The sequence below is a fragment of the Artemia sp. Qi Xiang Cuo genome, chromosome 8, assembly GCF_049724085.1.
Source record: "Artemia sp. Qi Xiang Cuo chromosome 8, ASM4972408v1, whole genome shotgun sequence".
NCBI lineage: Eukaryota > Metazoa > Arthropoda > Branchiopoda > Anostraca > Artemiidae > Artemia > Artemia sp. Qi Xiang Cuo.
Genome location: NC_142801.1, coordinates 75,248,936 through 75,269,704, shown reverse-complemented (window position 1 = coordinate 75,269,704; position 20,769 = coordinate 75,248,936). Strand labels below are relative to the sequence as shown.

The following is a 20,769-nucleotide window of genomic DNA, read 5'->3' as shown; positions in this document are numbered from 1 at the left end:
CTCAACCACCAAGGGTTCTCTCTCCACAACCTCCACGGGGCCCCCTCCCTTCAACTTTTCGGGCCTATCACTTCATTTTTTATACTTTTTGAAGTTTATTTTTTTAACATGATAATTTTTTTTCAACTTTTTTTCATGTCTTAGAATGAACAAGTACATAATATGGGATTAGTGAGACGATTATGGATTTGAACCATCAAGGACCGCAAGCACCAATGACCCTAGCCACCAAGGACCTCAACCTCCAAGGTCTCCCATCCTCAACTTCCACGGGGCCCCCTCCCTCACACTTTTTGGGCCCATCCCCCCATTTCTTATACTTTTTTTAACTTTTATTTTTTATTTTTAACATGATAATTTTATTTCAACTTTTTTTTTACATGTCTTAGAATGACATAAAACATACTTAAAGCATAAAAATTCGGCGAAAAAGAGTAAGACATGTGAGTTGACTTAACTTTACTTCATGGCTGTGTTCTTTATAATACCATTGGCTGTGTTCTGTATAATACACTTGGCTGTGTTCTGTATAATACTTGAGCCCATCCCCGCATTTTTTTTTATACTTTTTTGAAGTTTATTTTTTTAACATGATAATCTTATTTCAACTTGTTTTACATGTCTTAGAATGAACAAGTACACAATATGGGATTAGTGAGATATGGATTTGAACCATCAAGGACCGCAACCAGCAATGACCCTAGCCACCAAGGACCTCAACCTCTAAGGTCTTCTATCCCCAACCTCCAAGGGACCCCCTCCATCCAACTTTTTGGGCCCATCCCCCTACTTTCTTATACCTTTTTTTGAAGTTTTTTTTTTAATTTTTTTAACATTACAATTTTATTTCAACTTTTTTTTACATGTCTTAGAGTGACATAAACCATATTTAAAGTATAAAAAACTCATATTTAAGATAGATTTCTTGGCGTTTGTAGATGTGTGCTGTCTAAAATCAATGAGTGGGCTTGCTTGGTTCACTATTTCGCACTTTTCTCACTTAATTTTAGTATCCTGTCGTAGGTTTGTGTTGTCTGAAATATATGATTTGGGATACTAGGTTTGTTATTTTAGACTTTTCCTGGCTAGTTTTCTTAACCCTTTGTAGGTGTCTTTTGTGTGAAACTTATGATTTGGGATATCTAGTATACTATTTTGGACATTTCTGAGCTTGATTTCCTAACATTTCGTTGGTGTATTGTCTGTTTTTATTAATAATATTTGATTTTCTAATAAAGTTGGGTTTTAATTTTCAAAAATAAGAACATCCATGTTTAAAATACATCTGATTTTATTAATAATATTTGATTTCTTTTAATAATTGGGTACATTTTTGCATATTTTTTAAATAAAGTTGGGTTTTAATTTTCAGAAAAGTTGATACTAATAAAGATGTAGATCCCAAGAAAGAATTTTAATCAAGAAATTCAGAATAATCCTTAAAAATCCTTAGAAATCAACTAGTGAGACGATTATGAGCATGAACAATCAATGACCGTAAGCACCAATGACCCTAACCATCAAGGACCTCAACCTCAAAGGGTCCCCTCTCCCCAACCCCAAAGGGGCCCCTCCTTCCAACTTTTTTGGCCCATCCCCCAATTTTTTTATACTTTTTGAAGTTAATTTTTTTGAACATTATTTTAACATGATAATTTTATTTCAACTTTTTTTGACATGTCTAAGAATGACATAAAACATACTTAAAGCATAAATAATTCACATTTAAACTAAATTTCTCAATGTTTGTAGATATGTGTTGTCTGAAATCTATGATTTGACGTGCTGGGTTTACTATTTCGCACTTTTCTGACCTAGGTTTCTTATCCTGTCGTAGGAGTGTGTTGTCTGAAATCTATGATTTGGGGTGTTTGGTTTACTTTTTAGACATTTCTCAGCTAGGTTTCTTAACCCGTCGTAGATGTGTGTGTTGCATGAAACTCATGATTTGGGATGTCTAGTTTGCTATTTTGGACTTTTCTGAGCTAGATTTCCTAACCCTTCGTAGGCGTATGACAGGTTTTATTAATATTATCTGATTTTCTAATAAAGTTTGGTTTTCATTTTAAAAAATAAGAATATCCTTGTTTAAAATACATCTGATTTTAATAGTAATATTTGACTTCTTTTAATAATTGGGTACAATTTTGTATATTTTTCAAATAAAGTTGGGTTTTAGTTTTCAGAAATATGAGCATCCCGGTTTAAAATACATCTGATTTTATTAATAACATTTGATTTTTTTTAATAAAGTTGGGTTTTAATTTCATGAAATACGAATATTCACGTTTAAAATACATATGATTTTATTATTAATATTTGAAATTTTAATAAAGTTGGGTTTTAATTGCCGGAAATAAGAACAACCACGTTTAAAATACAAGTGATTCTATTAATAATATTTGATTTTTTTTTAATAAAGTTGGGTTTTATTTTTCAGTAATAAGAACACCCATGTTTAAAATCCATGTGATTTTATTTGCATACCCCAACACCCAGTAAATATTTTTCAAAAGGCTTTATTATATTAGTTCAGAACAATTTATTTTATTAATATTCCTCCTAAACCTATTTTACAAGTTGAAGTACTCATCTGTTTTCACTCCCAACATTACTTTACGACTTTTTTGCATACCCAAACACCAAGAAATACTTTTTAAAAGGCTTTATTATATTATTTCAGAACAAGTTGTTTTCTTAATATTCCTCATAAAACTATTTTAAAAGATAAAGTACTCATCTTTTTTCACTCACAACATTACTTTACAACTTTTTTCATAACCCAACACAAAGAAATACTTTTCAATAGGGTTTATTATATTATTTAAGAACTAGTTTTCTTTATATTACTCATAAACCCATTTTACAAGATGAAGTACTCATCCTTTTCACTCCCAACAATACTTTACGACTTTTTGAACACCCCAACACAAAGTAATACTTTTCAAAAGGCTTTATTATATTATTTCGGAACAATATCTTTTCTTAATATTCCTCCTAAACCCGTGTTACAAGTTTAAGTACTCATCTTTTTTCACTCCCAACGCTACTTTACGACTTTTTGCATGCCCTAACACCAAGCAAACACTTTTCAAAAGACTTTATTATATTATTTCAGAACAAGTTATTTTCGTCATATTCCTCCTAAACCTGTTTTACAAGTTGTAGTACTCATCTTTTTTTCACTCCCAACATTACTTTACGACTTTTTGCATACCCCAACACCAAGCAATACTTTTCAAAAGACTTTATAATATTATTTCAGAAAAATTTCTTTTCTTAATATTCCTCCTAAACCCATTTTACAAGTTAAAGTCATAATCTTTTTTCACTCCCAACATTACTTTACGACTTTTTTGCATACCCCAACACCAAGCAATACTTTTCAAAAGGCTTTATTATATTATTCCAGAACAAGTTATTTTCTTAATATTCCTCCTAAACCTGTTTTACAAGTTAAAGTACTCATCTTTTTTCAGTCCCAACATTACTTTACGACTTTTTGCATACCCCAACACCAAGAAATACTTTTCAAAAGGCTTTATTATATTATTTCAGTACAAGTTCTCTTCATATTCCTCCTAAACTGGTTTTACAAGTTGAAGTACTCATCTGTTTTCACTCCCAACATTACTTTACGACTTTTTGCATACCCCAACACCAAGAAATACATTTCAAAAGCCTTTATTATATTATTTCAGAACAAGTTTTTTTCTTATTATTCATCCTAAACCCGTTTTAAATGTTGATGTCATCATCTTTTTCAGTCCCAACATTAATTTAAGACTTTTTGCATACCCCACCACCAAGCACTACATTTCAAAAGGCTGTATTATTTTATTTAATAACTAGTACTTTTCTTAATATTACTCCCAAACCCATTTTAAAAGTTGAAGTACTCGTCTTTTTTCACTCCCAACATTACTTTACGACTTTTTTGCATGCCCCAACACCAAGCAAAAACTTTTCAAAAGGCTTTATTATATTATTTAAGAACAAGTTCTTTTCTTAATATTCCTCATAAACCTGTTTTACAAGTTGAAGTGCTAACCTTTTTTCACTCCAAACATTAACTTACGACTTTTTTCATACCCCAACACCAAGCAATACTTTTCAAAAGGCTTTATAATATTATTTCAGAACAAGTTCTCTTAACATTCCTCCTAAACCCATTTTACAAGTAAAAGTACTTATCCTTTTCTCTCCCAACATTACTTTACGACTTTTTGAATACCCCAAAACCAAGCAATACTTTTCAAAAGGCTTTATTATATTATTTCAGAACAAGTTCTTTTCTTAATATTCCTCCTAAACCCGTTTTATAAGTTGAAGTAAACATCTTTTTCACTCCCAACATTGCTTTACGACTTTTTCCATACCCCAACACCAAGCAATACATTTCAAAAGGCTTCATTATATTATTTCAGAACAACTTATTTTCTTAAAATTCCTCCTAAACCCGTGTTACAAGTTGAAGTACTCATGTTTTTCACTCCCAACATTACTTTTCGACTTCTTACATACCCCAACACCAAAAGTCTAAAAAAGACCTGAAAGTGTGAACAAGTAATAAAAGTACTTGTTCTGAAATAATATAATGAAGCCTTTTGAAATATATTGCTTGGTGTTGGGGTATGCAAAAAGTAATAAAGTAATGTTTGGAGTGAAAAAAGATGAGTACTTCAACTTGTAAAACCGGTTTTGGAGGAATGTCAAAAAAATATTTTGTTCTGAAATGATATAATAAAGCCTCTTGAAAAGTATTGCTTGGTGATGGGGTATGCAAAAAGTCGTAATGTAAAGTTGGGAGTAAAAAAGATGAGTACTTCAACTTGTAAAACGGGTTTAGGAGTAATATTATGCAAAAAGTATGCAAAAGGGTATGCAAAAAGTTGTAAAGTAATGTTGGGAGTGAAAAAAGATGTGTAATTCAGCTTATTAAACGGGTTTAGGAGAAATATTAAGAAAAGATCTTTTTCTGAAAAAATATAATAAAGCCTTTTGAAAATTATTGCTTGGTGTTGTGGTATACAAAAGGTCGTAAAGTATTTTTGGGAGTGAAAAAAGATGAGTACTTCAACTTGTAAAATGGGTTTAGGAGAAATATTAAGAAAAGAACTTGTTCTGAAATAATATAATAAAGCCTTTTGAAAAGTATTTCATGGGGTTGAGATATGCAAAAAGTTGTAAAGTAATGTTGGGAGTGAAAAAAGATGAGTACTTTAACTTGTAAAATGGGTTTAGGAGGAATATTAAGAAAAGAAATTATTCTGAAATAATATTATAAATCCTTTTGAAAAGTATTGCTTGGTGTTGGGGTATGCAAAAAGTCGTAATGTTGGGAGTGAAAAAGATGAGTACTTCTTATAAAGCCTTTTGAAAAGTATTGCTTGGTGTTGGGGTATGCAAGAAGGCGTAAAGTAATATTGGGATTGAAAAAAGATGAGTACTCTAACTTTTAAAACAGGGTTAGGAGTAATGTTTCGAAAAGAACTTGTTCTGAAATAATATAATAAAGCCTTTTGAAAAGTATTTGCTTGTTGTTAGGGTATGCAAAAAGTCGTAAAGTATTGTTGGGAGTGAAAAAAGATGGGTACTTCAACTTGTAAAATGGGTTTAGGAGGAATATTAAGAAATGAACTTGTTCTGAAATAATATAATAAAGCCTCTTGAAAAGTTTTGCTCGGTGCTGGGGTATTCAAAAAGTTGTAAAGTAATGTTGGGAGAGAAAAGGATGAGTACTTTTACTTGTAAAATGGGTTTAGGAGGAATATTAAGAGAACTTGTTCTGAAATAATATAATAAATCCTATTGAAAAGTATTTCTTTGTGTTGTGGTATGCAAAAAGTCGTAAAGTAATGTTGGGAGTGAAAAGGATGAGTACTTCATCTTGTAAAATGGGTTTATGAGGAATATTAAGAAAACTTGTTCTGAAATAATATAATAAAGCCTATTGAAAAGTATTTCTTGGTGTTGGGATATGCAAAAAGTCGTAAAGTAATGTTGGGAGTGAAAAAAGATGAGTACTTCAACTTTTAAAACAGGTTTAGGAGGAATATTAAGAAAAAAACTTGTTCTGAAATAATATTATAAAGCCGTTTGAAAACTATTGCTTGGTGTTGGGGTATGCAAAAAGTCGAAAGGTAATGTTAGGAGGGAAAAAAGATGAGTAATTCAACTTATAAACAGGTTTAGGAGGAATATCACGAAAAGAACTTGTTCTGAAATAATATAATAAATCAGTTTGTAAATTTTTTGTTTGGTGTTGGGGTATGCATAAACTCGTAAAGTAATGTTGTGAGTGAAAAAAGATGAATACTTAAAATTGTAATAGGGATTTAGGAGGAACATTAAGAAAAGAAATTGTTCTGAAATAATATTATAATGCATTATTAACAGTATTTCTTGGTGTTTGGGTATGCAAAAATTCGTAAAGTAATGTTGGGAGTGAAAAAAATGAGTACTTCTAATAAATCCTTTTGAAAAGTATTGATTGGTGTTGGGTATGCAAAAAGGCGTAATGTAATATTGGGAATGAAAAAAAGATGAGTACTCTAACTTGTAAAACAGGCTTAGGAGGAATATTACGAAAAGAACTTGTTCTGAAATAATATAATAAAGCCTTTTGAAAAGTATTTGCTTGCTGTTGGGGTATGCAAAAAGTCGTAAAGTATTGTTGGGAGTGAAAAAAGATGAGTACTTCAACTTGTAAATTGGGCTTAGGAGGAATATTAAGAAAAGAACTTGTTCTGAAATACTATCATAAAGCCTCTTGAAAAGTATTGCTTGGTGTTGGGGTATTCAAAAAGTCGTAAAGTAATGTTGGGAGAGAAAAGGATAAGTACTTTTACTTGTAAAATGGGTTTAGGAGGAATGTTAAGAGAACTTGTTCTGAAATAATATAATAAAGCCTTTTGAAAAGTATTGCTTTGCGTTGTGGTATGCAAAAAGTCGTAAAGTAATGTTGGGGGTGAAAAAAGATGAGTACTTCAACTTGTAAAACAGGTTTAGGAGGAATATTAAGAAAAGAACTTGTTCTGAAATAATATTATAAAGCCTTTTGAAAAGTATTGCTTGGTGTTGGGGTATGAAAAAAGTCGTAAGGTAATGTTAGGAGTGAAAAAAGATGAGCACTTCAACTTATAAATCAGGTTTAGAAGGAATATTACGAAAAGAACTTGTTCTGAAATGATATAATAAAGCCTTTTGAAATGTATTTCTTGGTGTTGGGGTATACAAAAAGCCGTAAAGTAATGTTGGGAGTGAAAAAAGACGAGTACTTCAACTTGTAAAATGGGTTTAGGACGAATATTAAGAAAAGAACTTGTTATTAAATAAAATAATAAGGCCTTTTGAAATGTAGTGCTTGGTGTTGGGGTATGCAAAAAGTCGTAAAGTAATGTTGGGAGTGAAAAAGATGAGTACTTCAACTTGTAAAACGGGTTCAGGAGGAATATTAAGAGAAGAACTTGTTTTGAAATAATATAATAAAGCCTTTTGAAATGTATCTCTTGGTGTTGGGGTATGCAAAAAGTCGTAAAGTAATGTTGGGAGTGAAAAAAGATGAGTACTTCAACTTGTAAAACCAGTTTAGGAGGAATATTAAGAGAACTTGTTCTGAAATAATATAATAAAGCCTTTTAAAAAGTGTTTCTTGGTGTTGGGGTATGCAAAAAGTCGTAAAGTAATGTTGGGACTGAAAAAAATGAGTACTTTAACTTGTAAAACAGGTTTAGGAGGAATATTAAGAAAATAAGTTTTGGAATAATATAATAAAGCGTTTTGAAAAGTATTTCTTGGTGTTGGGGTATGCAAAAAGTTGTAAAGTAATGTTGGGAGTGAAAAAAGATGGTTACTTCAAATTGTAAAATAGGTCTAGGAGGAATATTAAGAAAAGAACTTGTTCTGAAATAATATAATAAAGCCTTTTGAAAAATATTTACTTGGTGTAATTAAACAGGCTAAGAAACCTAGGTCAGAAAATTGCGAAATAGTAAACCCAGCATCCTAAATCATAGGTTTCAGACAACACACATCTACAAACGTTAAGAAATCTCGTTCAAATGTGAATTGTTTTTGCTTTAAGTATGTTTTATGTCATTCTAAGACACGTAAAAAAGTTGAAATAAAAGTATCATGTAAAAAAAAAAGTTTAAAAAATGAACTTCAAAAAGTATAAAAAATGGGGGGATGGGCCCAAAAAGTTGGAGGGAGGGGGCCCCTTGGAGGTTGTGAGAGGGGACCCTTGGAGGTTGAAGTCCTTGATGGTTAGAGTCATTGGTGCTTACGGTCCTTGATGGTTCATACTCATAATCGTCTCACTAGTTGATTTCTAAGGATTTCTAAGGATTGTTCTGAATTTCTTTATTATAATTCTTTTCTTGGCATCTTCATCTTTATTAGTTTCAACTTGTCTGAAATCTAAAACCCAACTTTATTTTTAAAAATATGCAAAAATGTACCCAATTATTAAAAGAAATCAAATATTATTAATAAAATCAGATGTATTTTAAACATGAATGTTCTTATTTCTGAAAATTAAAACCCAACTTTATTAGAAAATCAAATATTATTAATAAAACCAGACATACACCTACGAAAGGTTAGGAAATCTAGCTCAGAAAAGTCCAAAATGGCAAACTAGTCATCCCAAATCATAAGTTTCATGCAACAAACACATACGAAAGGTTAAGAAACCTAGCTAAGAAAAGTCCAATATAGTAAACCAAACATCCCAAATCATAGTTTTCAGACAACATACACCTACGACAGGCTAAGAAACCTAGCTCAGAAAAGTGCGAAATAGTAAACCAAGCACCCCAAATCATAGGTTTCAGACAACATACATCTACAAACGTTAAGAAATCTAGCTTAAATGTGAATTTTTTATGCTTTAAGTATGTTTTATGTCATTGTAAGAGATGTAAAAAAAAAGTCGAAATAAAATTATGATGTTAAAAAAAAGTTCAAAAAAATAAACTTGAAAAAAAGTATAAAAACCGGGGGGATGGGCCCAAAAAGTGGGAGGGAGGGGTCCCGTGGAGGTTGGGGAGAGGGGACCTTGGATGTTGGGGTCCTTGGTGGCTAGGGTAATTGCTGGTTGCAGTCCTTGATGGTTCAAATCCATAACCATCTCACTAATCTCATATTGTGAACTTGTTCATTCTAAGACATGTACAAAAAGTTGAAATAAAATTATCATGTTAAAAAAATAAACTTCAAAAAAGTATAAAAAAATGGGGGGATGGGCCAAAGTATTATACAGAACACAGTAAAGTAGATTATACAGAACACAGCCATGAAGTAAAGCTAAGTCAACTCACATGTCTTACTCTTTTTCGCCCAATATTTATGCTTTAAGTATGTTTTATGTCATTCTAAGACATGTAAAAAAAGAAGTTTAAATAAAATTATCACGTTAAAAAAAAAAAAAAAAAAAAAAAATAAACTTGAAAAAAAGTATAAAAAATTGATGAATGGGCACCACCATCTGAAGGGATGGTTCCCCTTGGGGCTTGGGGAGAGGGGACCTTGGAGGTTGCGGTGCTGGGTGGCTAGGGTCATTGGTGGTTGCCGTCCTTGATGGTTCATACTAATAAACTTCTCACTAATCACATATTGTTTAATTGTTCATTCTAAGACATATAAAAAACGTAGAAATAAAATTAAAATGTTAAAAAAATAAAATTCAAAAAGTATAAAAAATGGGGTGACGGGCCCGAAAAGCTGGAGGGAGGAGGCCTCGGTGAGGGTAGTGAGCGAGGACCTTAGAGGTTTAGGTCTTTGGTGTCAAGTGTCATTTGTGGTTGAGGTCATTGATGATTAATATACATAACCGTCTCAATAATCTCATATTGTGTAATGGTTCATTCTAATACATGTAAAAAGTTTAAATAAAATTAACATGTTAAAAAAATAAACTTCAAAAAAGTATAAAAAATGGGGGACTGGGCCCAAAAAGTTGGAAAATGTTAATATTATTTGATTTATTAAAGTTATAAAAATAAAAACATTTATATTTTTTTCAGTAAAGTGCAAGTTATGTTCTGGCCTTGGGAAGGCACAGGAGTTTTGAGCCCAACTTATGTTAATTTCTGTTCGTTTTGAGTTCGACTCGGTTATTTATTGTAATTTCTATTCGTTTTGGGTTTCATTTATTTATCGATGCTGATTTGTGGTAGTTTCGAGCTTGGTAGATTATTTGATTTTATTTTTGCTCATTTTTTGTTTAATTGTGCTCTTTACTTTTATTTGAAAAACTTATTTTGTGGAAATTTTTTTTTTTAATTAATCTCTGTTCGTTTTATATTGACATAGTCTTTTCAGAGAAAAAGAAAATAATACTTTAAATCCTTTCGTTTTTTGAATAATTTATACTTTGGCCAGCTATTCGTATTCTGGAGAAAAATTTTCAGCAATTTTTAACAACACACACCCCTTTAAAAATCTGGAAACAAATAGTAGTGTTTAATTTAGTTTCATACCTCCTCTAGTTGACCTGAAATGGACAACTTTTGATACCATTCGCAAAAAATCTGTTTACTTTCTTTGATAGTTTGAATACACTTACGCTATTTTGATTTGGTTAAATTTTAAGAGCACAAACAGCCCCGACAGTTTGAATATAATACCATCAGTCGTCCTTGGGATACTGCTGAGATGCTTTATTGGGAATTAGCATTAATAAGGTGCATTTTGATTTAATCTTATGGCAACATTTAGTTTTTAAACATAAAGTCAAATGGGAAGGTGGGCGTGGGATTAGTTTCCCTCCAATGACTTTCGACTATTAAAAAGGGCATCATACCTTTCTATTTTCAATCGAATGAGCCCTTTTCGAAGTTCCTACGACAAATCCTTCAATACAAAGTGCCCTGGTCTAAACAACAACAACAACAAAATAATAATACAATATCCCCTCGTCGATCTTTACTATAAAAAATGTCAAGCCTTCCAATCACTTTCGACTATTAAAAAGGGCACTAGGCCTTTCGATTTCCAATCGAGTGAGCTCTTTTTGAGTTTCTACGACAGCCCTTCCCATAAACACCATATATGCCCCCTGGGCATAAATTACACCTCTTACTCTAAGGGCTGTGAGGTGGGTTGTCAACCTCTAAGACCTAATTTCAAGAACTTTCAACTACGTTAAACAAAATAGCTATCTCAAAACTTTGATTCGATGTGTTTGGGAAAATGGTGGGCGTGAGAGGGGCGTTAGTCTTTCTCCAATCACTTTCAACTATTAAAGAGAAACTAGCCCTTTCAATTTCCAATCAAATGAGCCCTTTTGAAGTTTCTACGACAACTTTATCAACAAAAACATTATATGCCGCCCGGGGATAACTTACAACCCTCGCCCGCAGGGCTGGGGGGGAGTTGTCATCCTCAAAGACCTAATTTTCAGAACTTTCTACTACGTTGAACAAAACGGATATCTGAAAAATTTGATTAGATGTAATTGGGGGAATGGTGGGCGTAAGAGGGGGGTTAGTTACCCTCCAATCACTTTCAACTATTAAAAAGGGCACTAGCCCTCTCAATCACCAATTGAATGAGCCCCTTTTGAAGTTTTTACGACAAATCAGTCATTAAAAATTTTATATGCCCCCAGGGCATAACTTACAACCTTTGCCCTGGGGACTCTGGGGGGTTTATCATCCTTAAATGCATAATTTTTAGAACTTTCAACTACGTTGAACAAAATGACTATCTCTAAACTTTGGTTGAATGTGTTTGGGGAAATGGTGGGCGTGAGAGGGGGTTAATTACTCTCCACTCACTTTCGACTATTAAAAAGGGCAATTTCAATTTCCAATCAAATGAGCCACTTTTGAAATTTCTACAACAACTTTCTATAAAAACCTTATATGCCGTCAGGACATAACTTACAACCCTTGCACTGAGGGCTCTGATGGGGTTATCATCCTAAAAGACCTAATTTCCAGAACTTTCGACTACGTTGAACAAAATGAATATCACAAAACTTGGATTGGCTGTATTTGGGGAAATGGTGGGCGTGAGATAGGGGTTAGTTGCCCTTCAATCACTTTCGACTATTAAAAGGGCACTAGCCCTTTCAATTTTCAATTGAATGAGCCCTTTTGATTTATTTACAACATCGAGTTCTATAAAAACCTTACATGCTCCCAGGGCTTAGTGGTGAGGTGGTGGGGCGGATGGGTTGTCATCCTTAAGGACCTAATTTCCAAAACGTTCAACTACGTTGAATAAAATGGCTATCTAAAATTTTAATTGGATGTGTGTGAGGAAAAGGTGGGCGTGAGAGGAGGGGTAGTTGCCCTCAAATCACTTTTGACTATTAAAAAGGGCAATAGCCAGTGGCAGATCCAGAGAGGGGGTGAAAGGGCGTGCCCCTCCCCCTAACATAGTCTCAAGTAGTGTAATTAACTTAATTAACTCAAGTTTGCGTTAATTAGACTTGCTCCTCATGCAAGTTTACCGGATCAACCTATTTTGAGCCCCTCCTAAATTTTTTTTCGGATCAACCTATTTTGCACCCCCCCCCCTAAAAGAAATTTTGGATCCGCCCCTGGCACTAGCCCTTTGAATTTCCAATCGAATGAGCCCTTTTCCAAGTTTCTGCGACAAAGATTCCAATAAAAACCTTCTATGCCCCCCGGGTATAACTTATAACCCGTGCCCTGAAGCCTGTGGGGGGGAGGGTCCTGCTAAATGGTATAATTTTCTGAACTTCAGACTGCGGGGAACAACAGGGCTGTCTCAAAATTTTGATTGGATATGTTTGGGGAAATGGTGGGCATGGACGGGGTGTTAGTTGCCTTCCAATCACTTTTGACAGTTAAAAAGGGCACTAGCCACTTCAATTTCCAGGCTAATGAGCCCTTTTTGAAGTTCCTACGACGACACGTTCTAGAAAAACCTTATATGCCCCCAGGGCATAACTTACAACCCTTACCCTGAGGGTTGTGGGGGAGTGTCCTGCTCAAAAGCATAATTTCTCTCGGAGATCTACAACACTGAACAAAATGGCTATCTAAAATTTTGGCTGGACGTTGGTAAGGACAACTCGGGCATGAAAGGGGATTAAGTTGCCTTCAGCCTACTGTTAACAATTAAAAAGAACACTAAACCTCCAAACTGCCAATCTAAAGAGCACCTCACCGAGCTAATGTAATCAGGTCTTCAATAAAAACTTACGTACCCCAAGGGCATAGTTTATAACCCTTGCTATTAAGACTGTGGGGGGAGTGTCCTGCTCAAAGGTATAATTTCCTGAACTTTAACTGCGTGGAACAAAATGGCTATCTCAAAATTTTGATTGGATGTGTTTGGGGAAATGGTGGCGTGGACGGGGTGTTGGATGCCTTCCAATTACTTTTGACTATTAAAAACAGCACTAGCCCTTTCAATTTCTAATCAAATGAGCCCTTTTTGAGTTTTCCATGACAACACGTTCTATAAAAACCTTATATGCCCCCGGGGCATGACTTACAACCCTTGGCCTGAGGGCTTTGAGGCGGTTGTCATCCTCAAAGACCTAATTTACAGAACATGAAACTACGTTGAATAAAATGGCTATCTCAGAATTTTGATTGGATGTGTTTGGGGAAAAGTTGGGCGTGACGGGGGGGGGGGGGTTAGTTGCCATCCAAACACTTTCGACTATTAAAAATGGCACTACCCTTATGAATTTATAATCGCATGAGCCTTTTTTTAAGTTTCTACGGCAACGCCTTCTATAAAAACCTTATATGCTCCCAGGGCATAACTTAAAACCCGTGCCCCGAAGGCTGTGGGGGAGTGTCCTCCTCAACAACATATTTTTTATCTGGAAATCAAATACGCTGAACAACAGATAGTTACACAGTTTAGATAGTTACATAGGCCACAAACCCATATAATAACTTTCGAAATGTTATAAGCTCTAGAAACAGGGGGGGGGGGGGGTATTAATATATCAAATTGTTAACACAGTTCTAGCATATAGGCTTTACATTGGAGAAAAAAAGATTGTTAACACACACCCGCAGCAAATAGGCATAACATTTGCATCGAGTGCCATTTCACTGCGAACAAGTCCAAATAAATTAACATGATCAAAGAAAAACTCTACCAGGGTTACATTTAGTATATTTTATGCTTTACCCAACCACCCCCCCCCCCCACAATGTGCAAATACACCCTCAGCTTGTAGGCCTAAAATTTACATCAAGCAACATTTTCATCGCTAGGCTAGTCTAGGCCCCAAATAAATTAATATCATCAAAGAAAAATGCTACCTGGGTTACATTTGATATATGCTATGCTTTACCCTCCCCCCCAATGTGCAAATATATAAACTCCGAATTTTTTTCTAAACTATGATTCATCCATTTTCATTTTATTAACCAAACCTGACTTTTTAAGAAGTCTCCGTATAATGCAACAGTACCAACATATCTCAATTAATTATTTATAAAACAAACTTACGGCATATAATTGGTTAACAATATTATCAAGATTTTTCACGGTGCTTATTGTTCAATAGCCTAAAATGAACTGTTACAATATCGCAGATATACAATGTACTTATAGAAATGTTTCCAGAGAAGCCATATTTAAAAATAGAATTGTCTAACTTGATTTCCATCATAGCCTATTACATAAATCTAGGTAAAAATTTCTTAGAAACAATAGGTCGTACCGTTAGTGGATCAATAACATTGTTCCGTTAGTATTCAGTGCGCATGTGCGTTTTCCCCGGAGTATTTCCGAGTTCCTGATTGGCCTAGAAAGAGACATGTGATGTTGCTCAGTTAGACTCGCTCTTATCTGGCAATGTTGTAAACTCCTTCCTGGAGTCGATAATGGGTCCCTACAGTAAACATTGTAAGTGTAAACATTTTAATGTATTAAATGGTTATATTCAGTCCTGCCACAAACAAATCTGTATAGATTTTCATGTGGTAGGTCTGTTTGATATGATTTTTTTGTGAATATTTGTTTTTAATTAAAAATGAATTTCTCTCCCTCTCTAAAAAAAAAAAAAAAATGTGTCAAATTCAAATACACGATGGAAATATCATAACCTATATCACTTTTGCACATACAGGCTATCAATAATAAACTAATGATTCACATCTTTTAAAAAATAGACTGTTTAATATTTTTAAATAGTTATCAGAAGCAATGACTAAGCCGCAGGGAAAAAGGTGATAGAAATAGAAATATATTGTCAATGTATTTCCAAGCTTTAAAAAAATTCTTGTCTTATTTGCTCCGGAACAAAAATGGCACACATAGTGCTCAATGCCGCACCTAGTTCTAAATTTTTGTTTCTCATACGAAAAAATTAATCTCTTTTTAAAATGTTTCTTTTTACGGGTAAGCAGATTTCAAAATTATCAAATCGTTTTTCTTCAAAATAATATTGATTATAAAAAGTTTCACCATTAGTTCCGATGTCAATATGTATCTATGTTTGTCCTTATACCTATCTGCGAACAAGGGTGTAAAATGTCGAAAAATCGTTGATATTTGAACGGTAAATATCGGAAATTAAGAAATTTCTATAAAAAAATTTGACACTATTTCATTTTTAAGGAGCGCTATTTTTATACTCCAAAACAGAAGAAAGGATTGGTTACTACAATACAAATTTCAATATAAAATTTCCGAAATAATCAACTATAAAAATTTCAAAAATTGGTTTCGTAAACGACTAACTCCATAAGGCCTTTTCTGGCGAACACATTGTTGATCGACTAAGTTGATCAACAATCGCGAGAACAGATTTTTCTTTATCAACAATTGTGAAACAACATTGATTTTTGCGAAAAAACAGACTGTAATTCTTGTTGGAAATAAATGGCAATATTTTCAAAATCAATTAAACATTGCTTTGCTATTTTCAATTAAACTAATGTTTAGCCTACTCTTGTAATTTTCACTGTTTATGTCTGATCAAATTCTGAATTTTTCCATAAGACAGAACAAGATTTTTTTACGGTTCTTTGGAAGAAAAAGGTAATTCAAAAGAAAGTATCTTCTCATGTCTTATTTTAGGCAAGAGACGAAGTTAACAATAATTACAAAACCTTTATGACAAATTAATTCTTTTTTCTTTTCTAAATTGTAAAGAAAAATCCCTCATGACATCCACCCTTGAACTACCCCAATTAGATTTGACCAACAAAATTAACTAACAAACCGCTTCGAACTGCACCCCCTCTCCCTAAAAAACAGGTACTTTTCAATTAGCTTGTACCCACGCGAGAAGTCAAGTTTGGTTAATGCTAATGAATAAAACAAAGTATCATGAAAACATAATAGTTTATAAACAAGAATTGGCAATATATTTGCACATTAGGGGGGTGGGTGTAAAATATAGCATATATTAAAAACGTAACTTAACCTAACCCAGGTACCTTTTTTCCCACTAAACCCCAAAAAAACAATAGTTTAAATATTGTAAACACAATGACATACCACGGTTTGCGACCCAATTCTCAATTGACAGACACCTGTTTGACTAGTTTCCTTTAGCATCTTCTCTATACAATATATCCCGTGGGTACCAGCTAATTGAAAAGTACCAAAAAACATTACCTGACTTCAACAAAAGCATAGAAAATACATGTAAACAATTTTTTCTGCGTTTTGCAAATTTTTCTTTATTTAGTCCCCCCACTCGAAAAAAACGAACAAAAATTATGGATATCTCAGATCTAAACTCTCCCTTATTCAAAGTTAATGGAGTCTACTTAACAAGCGAAAAAGGGAGAGTTTAGATCTGAGGCATATCCATAATTTTTGTTCGTTTTTTTCGAGTGGGGGGACTAAATAAAGAAAAATTTGCAAAACGCAGAAAAAATTGTTTACATGTATTTTCTATGCTTTTGTTGAAGTCAGGTAATGTTTTTTGGTACTTTTCAATTAGCTGGTACCCACGGGACATATTGTATAGGGAAGATGCTGAAGGAAACTAGTTAAACGGGTGTCTGTCAATGGAGAATTGGATCGCAAACCGTGGTATGTCATTGTGTTTACAATATTTAAACTATTGTTTTTTGGGGTTTAGGGGGAAAAAGGTACCTAGGTTAGGTTAAGTTACGTTTTTAATATATGCTATATTTTACCCTCCACCCCCTAATGTGCAAATATATTGCCAATTCTTGTTTCTAAACTATTATATTTTCATCATATTTTATTTTATTTCATTAGCATTAACCAAACTTGACTTCTCGCGTGGGTACAAGCTAATTGAAACGTACCTGTTTTTTAGGGGGAGGGGGTGCAGTTCGAAGCGGTTTGTTAGTTAATTTTGTTGGTCAAATCTAATTGGGGTAGTTCAAGGGTGGATGTCATGAGGGATTTTTCTTTACAATTTAGAAAAGAAAAAAGAATTAATTTGTCATAAAGGTTTTGTAATTATTGTTAACTTCGTCTCTTGCCTAAAATAAGACATGAGAAGATACTTTCTTTTGAATTACCTTTTTCTTCCAAAGAACCGTAAAAAAATCTTGTTCTGTCTTATGGAAAAATTCAGAATTTGATCAGACATAAACAGTGAAAATTACAAGAGTAGGCTAAACATTAGTTTAATTGAAAATAGCAAAGCAATGTTTAATTGATTTTGAAAATATTGCCATTTATTTCCAACAAGAATTACAGTCTGTTTTTTCGCAAAAATCAATGTTGTTTCACAATTGTTGATAAAGAAAAATCTGTTCTCGCGATTGTTGATCAACTTAGTCGATCAACAATGTGTTCGCCAGAAAAGGCCTTATGGAGTTAGTCGTTTACGAAACCAATTTTTGAAATTTTTATAGTTGATTATTTCGGAAATTTTATATTGAAATTTGTATTGTAGTAACCAATCCTTTCTTCTGTTTTGGAGTATAAAAATAGCGCTCCTTAAAAATGAAATAGTGTCAAATTTTTTTATAGAAATTTCTTAATTTCCGATATTTACCGTTCAAATATCAACGATTTTTCGACATTTTACACCCTTGTTCGCAGATAGGTATAAGGACAAACATAGATACATATTGACATCGGAACTAATGGTGAAACTTTTTATAATCAATATTATTTTGAAGAAAAACGATTTGATAATTTTGAAATCTGCTTACCCGTAAAAAGAAACATTTTAAAAAGAGATTAATTTTTTCGTATGAGAAACAAAAATTTAGAACTAGGTGCGGCATTGAGCACTATGTGTGCCATTTTTGTTCCGGAGCAAATAAGACAAGAATTTTTTTAAAGCTTGGAAATACATTGACAATATATTTCTATTTCTATCACCTTTTTCCCTGCGGCTTAGTCATTGCTTCTGATAACTATTTAAAAATATTAAACAGTCTATTTTTTAAAAGATGTGAATCATTAGTTTATTATTGATAGCCTGTATGTGCAAAAGTGATATAGGTTATGATATTTCCATCGTGTATTTGAATTTGACACATTTTTTTTTTAGAGAGAGAGAAATTCATTTTTAATTAAAAACAAATATTCACAAAAAAATCATATCAAACAGACCTACCACATGAAAATCTATACAGATTTGTTTGTGGCAGGACTGAATATAACCATTTAATACATTTAAATGTTTACACTTACAATGTTTACTGTAGGGACCCATTATCGACTCCAGGAAGGAGTTTACAACATTGCCAGATAAGAGCGAGTCTAACTGTGCAAGATCACGTGTCTCCTTCTAGGCCAATCAGGAACTTAGAATACTGCGGGGAAAACGCACATGCGCACTGAATACTAACGGGACAATGTTATTGATCCACTAACGGTACGACCTATTGTTTCTAAGAAATTTTTACCTAGATTTATGTAATAGGCTATGATGGAAATCAAGTTAGACAATTCTATTTTTAAATATGGCTTCTCTGGAAACATTTCTATAAGTACATTGTATATCTGCGATATTGTAACAGTTCATTTTAGGCTATTGAACAATAAGCACCGTGAAAAATCTTGATAATATTGTTAACCAATTATATGCCGTAAGTTTGTTTTATAAATAATTAATTGAGATATTTCGGTACTGGTGCATTATACGGAGACTTCTTAAAAAGTCAAGTTTGGTTAATAAAATGAAAATGGATGAATAATAGTTTAGAAACAAATTTGGAGTTTATATATTTGCACATTGTGGGGGGGGGGGGGAGTAAAGCATAGCATACATTAAATGTAACCCAGGTAGCATTTTTCTTTGATGATATTAATTCATTTGGGGCCTAGACTAGCCTATCAATGAAAATGTTTCTTGATGTAAATTTTAGGCCTATAAGCTGAGGATGTATTTGCACATTGTGGGGGGGGGGGGTGGTTGGGTAAAGCAAAAAAAATATTAAATGTAACCCTGGTAGAGTTTTTTCTTTGATCATGTTAATTTATTTGGACTTGTTCGCAGTGAAATGGCACTCGATGCAAATGTTATGCCTATTTGCTGCGGGTGTGTGTTAACAATCTTTTTTTCTCCAATGTAAAGCCTATATGCTAGAACTGTGTTAACAATTTGATATCTTAACACCCCCCCCCCTGTTTCTAGAGCTTATAACATTTCAAAAGTTATTATATGGGTTTGTAGCCTATGTAGCTATCTAAACTGTGTAACTATCTGTTGTTCAGCGTATTTGATTTCCAGATAGAAAATATGTTTTGAGGAGGACACTCCACCACAGTCGTCAGGGCAAGGGCTATAAGTTGTACCCTGGGGACATGTAAGGTTTTTATAGAAGGCGTTGTCGTAGAAACTTCAAAAAAGGCTCATTCGATTATAAATTCAAAGGGCTAGTGCCCTTTTTAATAGTCGAAAGGGATTGGAGGGCAACTAACCCCCCTCCCCCCCCCCGTCACGCCCAACTTTTCCCCAAACACATCCAATCAAAATTCTGAGATAGCCATTTTATTCAACGTAGTTTCATGTTCTGTAAATTAGGTCTTTGAGGATGACAACCGCCTCAAAGCCCTCAGGGCAAGGGTTGTAAGTCATGACCTGGGGGCATATAAGGTTTTTATAGAACACGTTTTCGTAGAAACCTCAAAAAGGGTTCATTCGATTAGAAATTGAAATGGCTAGTGCTCTTTTTAATAGTCGAAAGTAATTGGAAGGCAACCAACACCCCTTCCACGCCCAGCATTTCCCGAAACACATCCAATCAAACTTTTGAGATAGCAATTGTGTTCCACGCAGTTAAAGTTCGGGAAATTATACCAATGAGCAGGACACTCCCCCCACAGTCTTCAGGTCAAGGGATTTAAGTAATGCCCTGAGGGCACATAAGTTTTTATTGAAATCTTTGTCGTAGAAACTTGAAAAAGTGCTCATTCGAGTGGAAATTCAAAGGTCTAGTGCCCTTTTTAATAGTCGAAAGTGATTTGAGGGCAACTAGCCATCCTCTCTCGCCCACCATTTCCCCAAACACATCCAATCAAAGTTTTAGATATCCATTTTGTTCAGTGTTGTAGATCTCCGAGAGAAATTATGCTTTTGAGCAGGACACTCCCCCACAACCCTCAGGGCAAGGGTTGTAAGTTATGCCCTGGGGGCATATAAGGTTTTTATAGAACGTGTCGTCGTAGGAACTTCAAAAAGGGCTCATTCGCCTGGAAATTGAAATGGCTAGTGCCCTTTTTAATTGTCAAAAGTGATTGGAAGGCAACTAACACCCCTTCCACGCCCACCATTTCCCCAAACATATCCAATCAAATTTTTTAGATGGCCAATTTGTTCCATGCAGTCTAAAGTTCAGGAAATTATACCTTTTAGCAGGACACTCCCCCCCC

General features: G+C 33.7%; 1 protein-coding gene across 3 annotated transcripts in view; it reads right to left on the bottom strand.

Annotated features, from left to right (window-relative positions):
• Ttc7 (tetratricopeptide repeat domain 7) overlaps positions 1–20,769 on the bottom strand; it is a 322,742-nt gene that overhangs the window by 26,034 nt on the left and 275,939 nt on the right. The window lies entirely within an intron of this gene.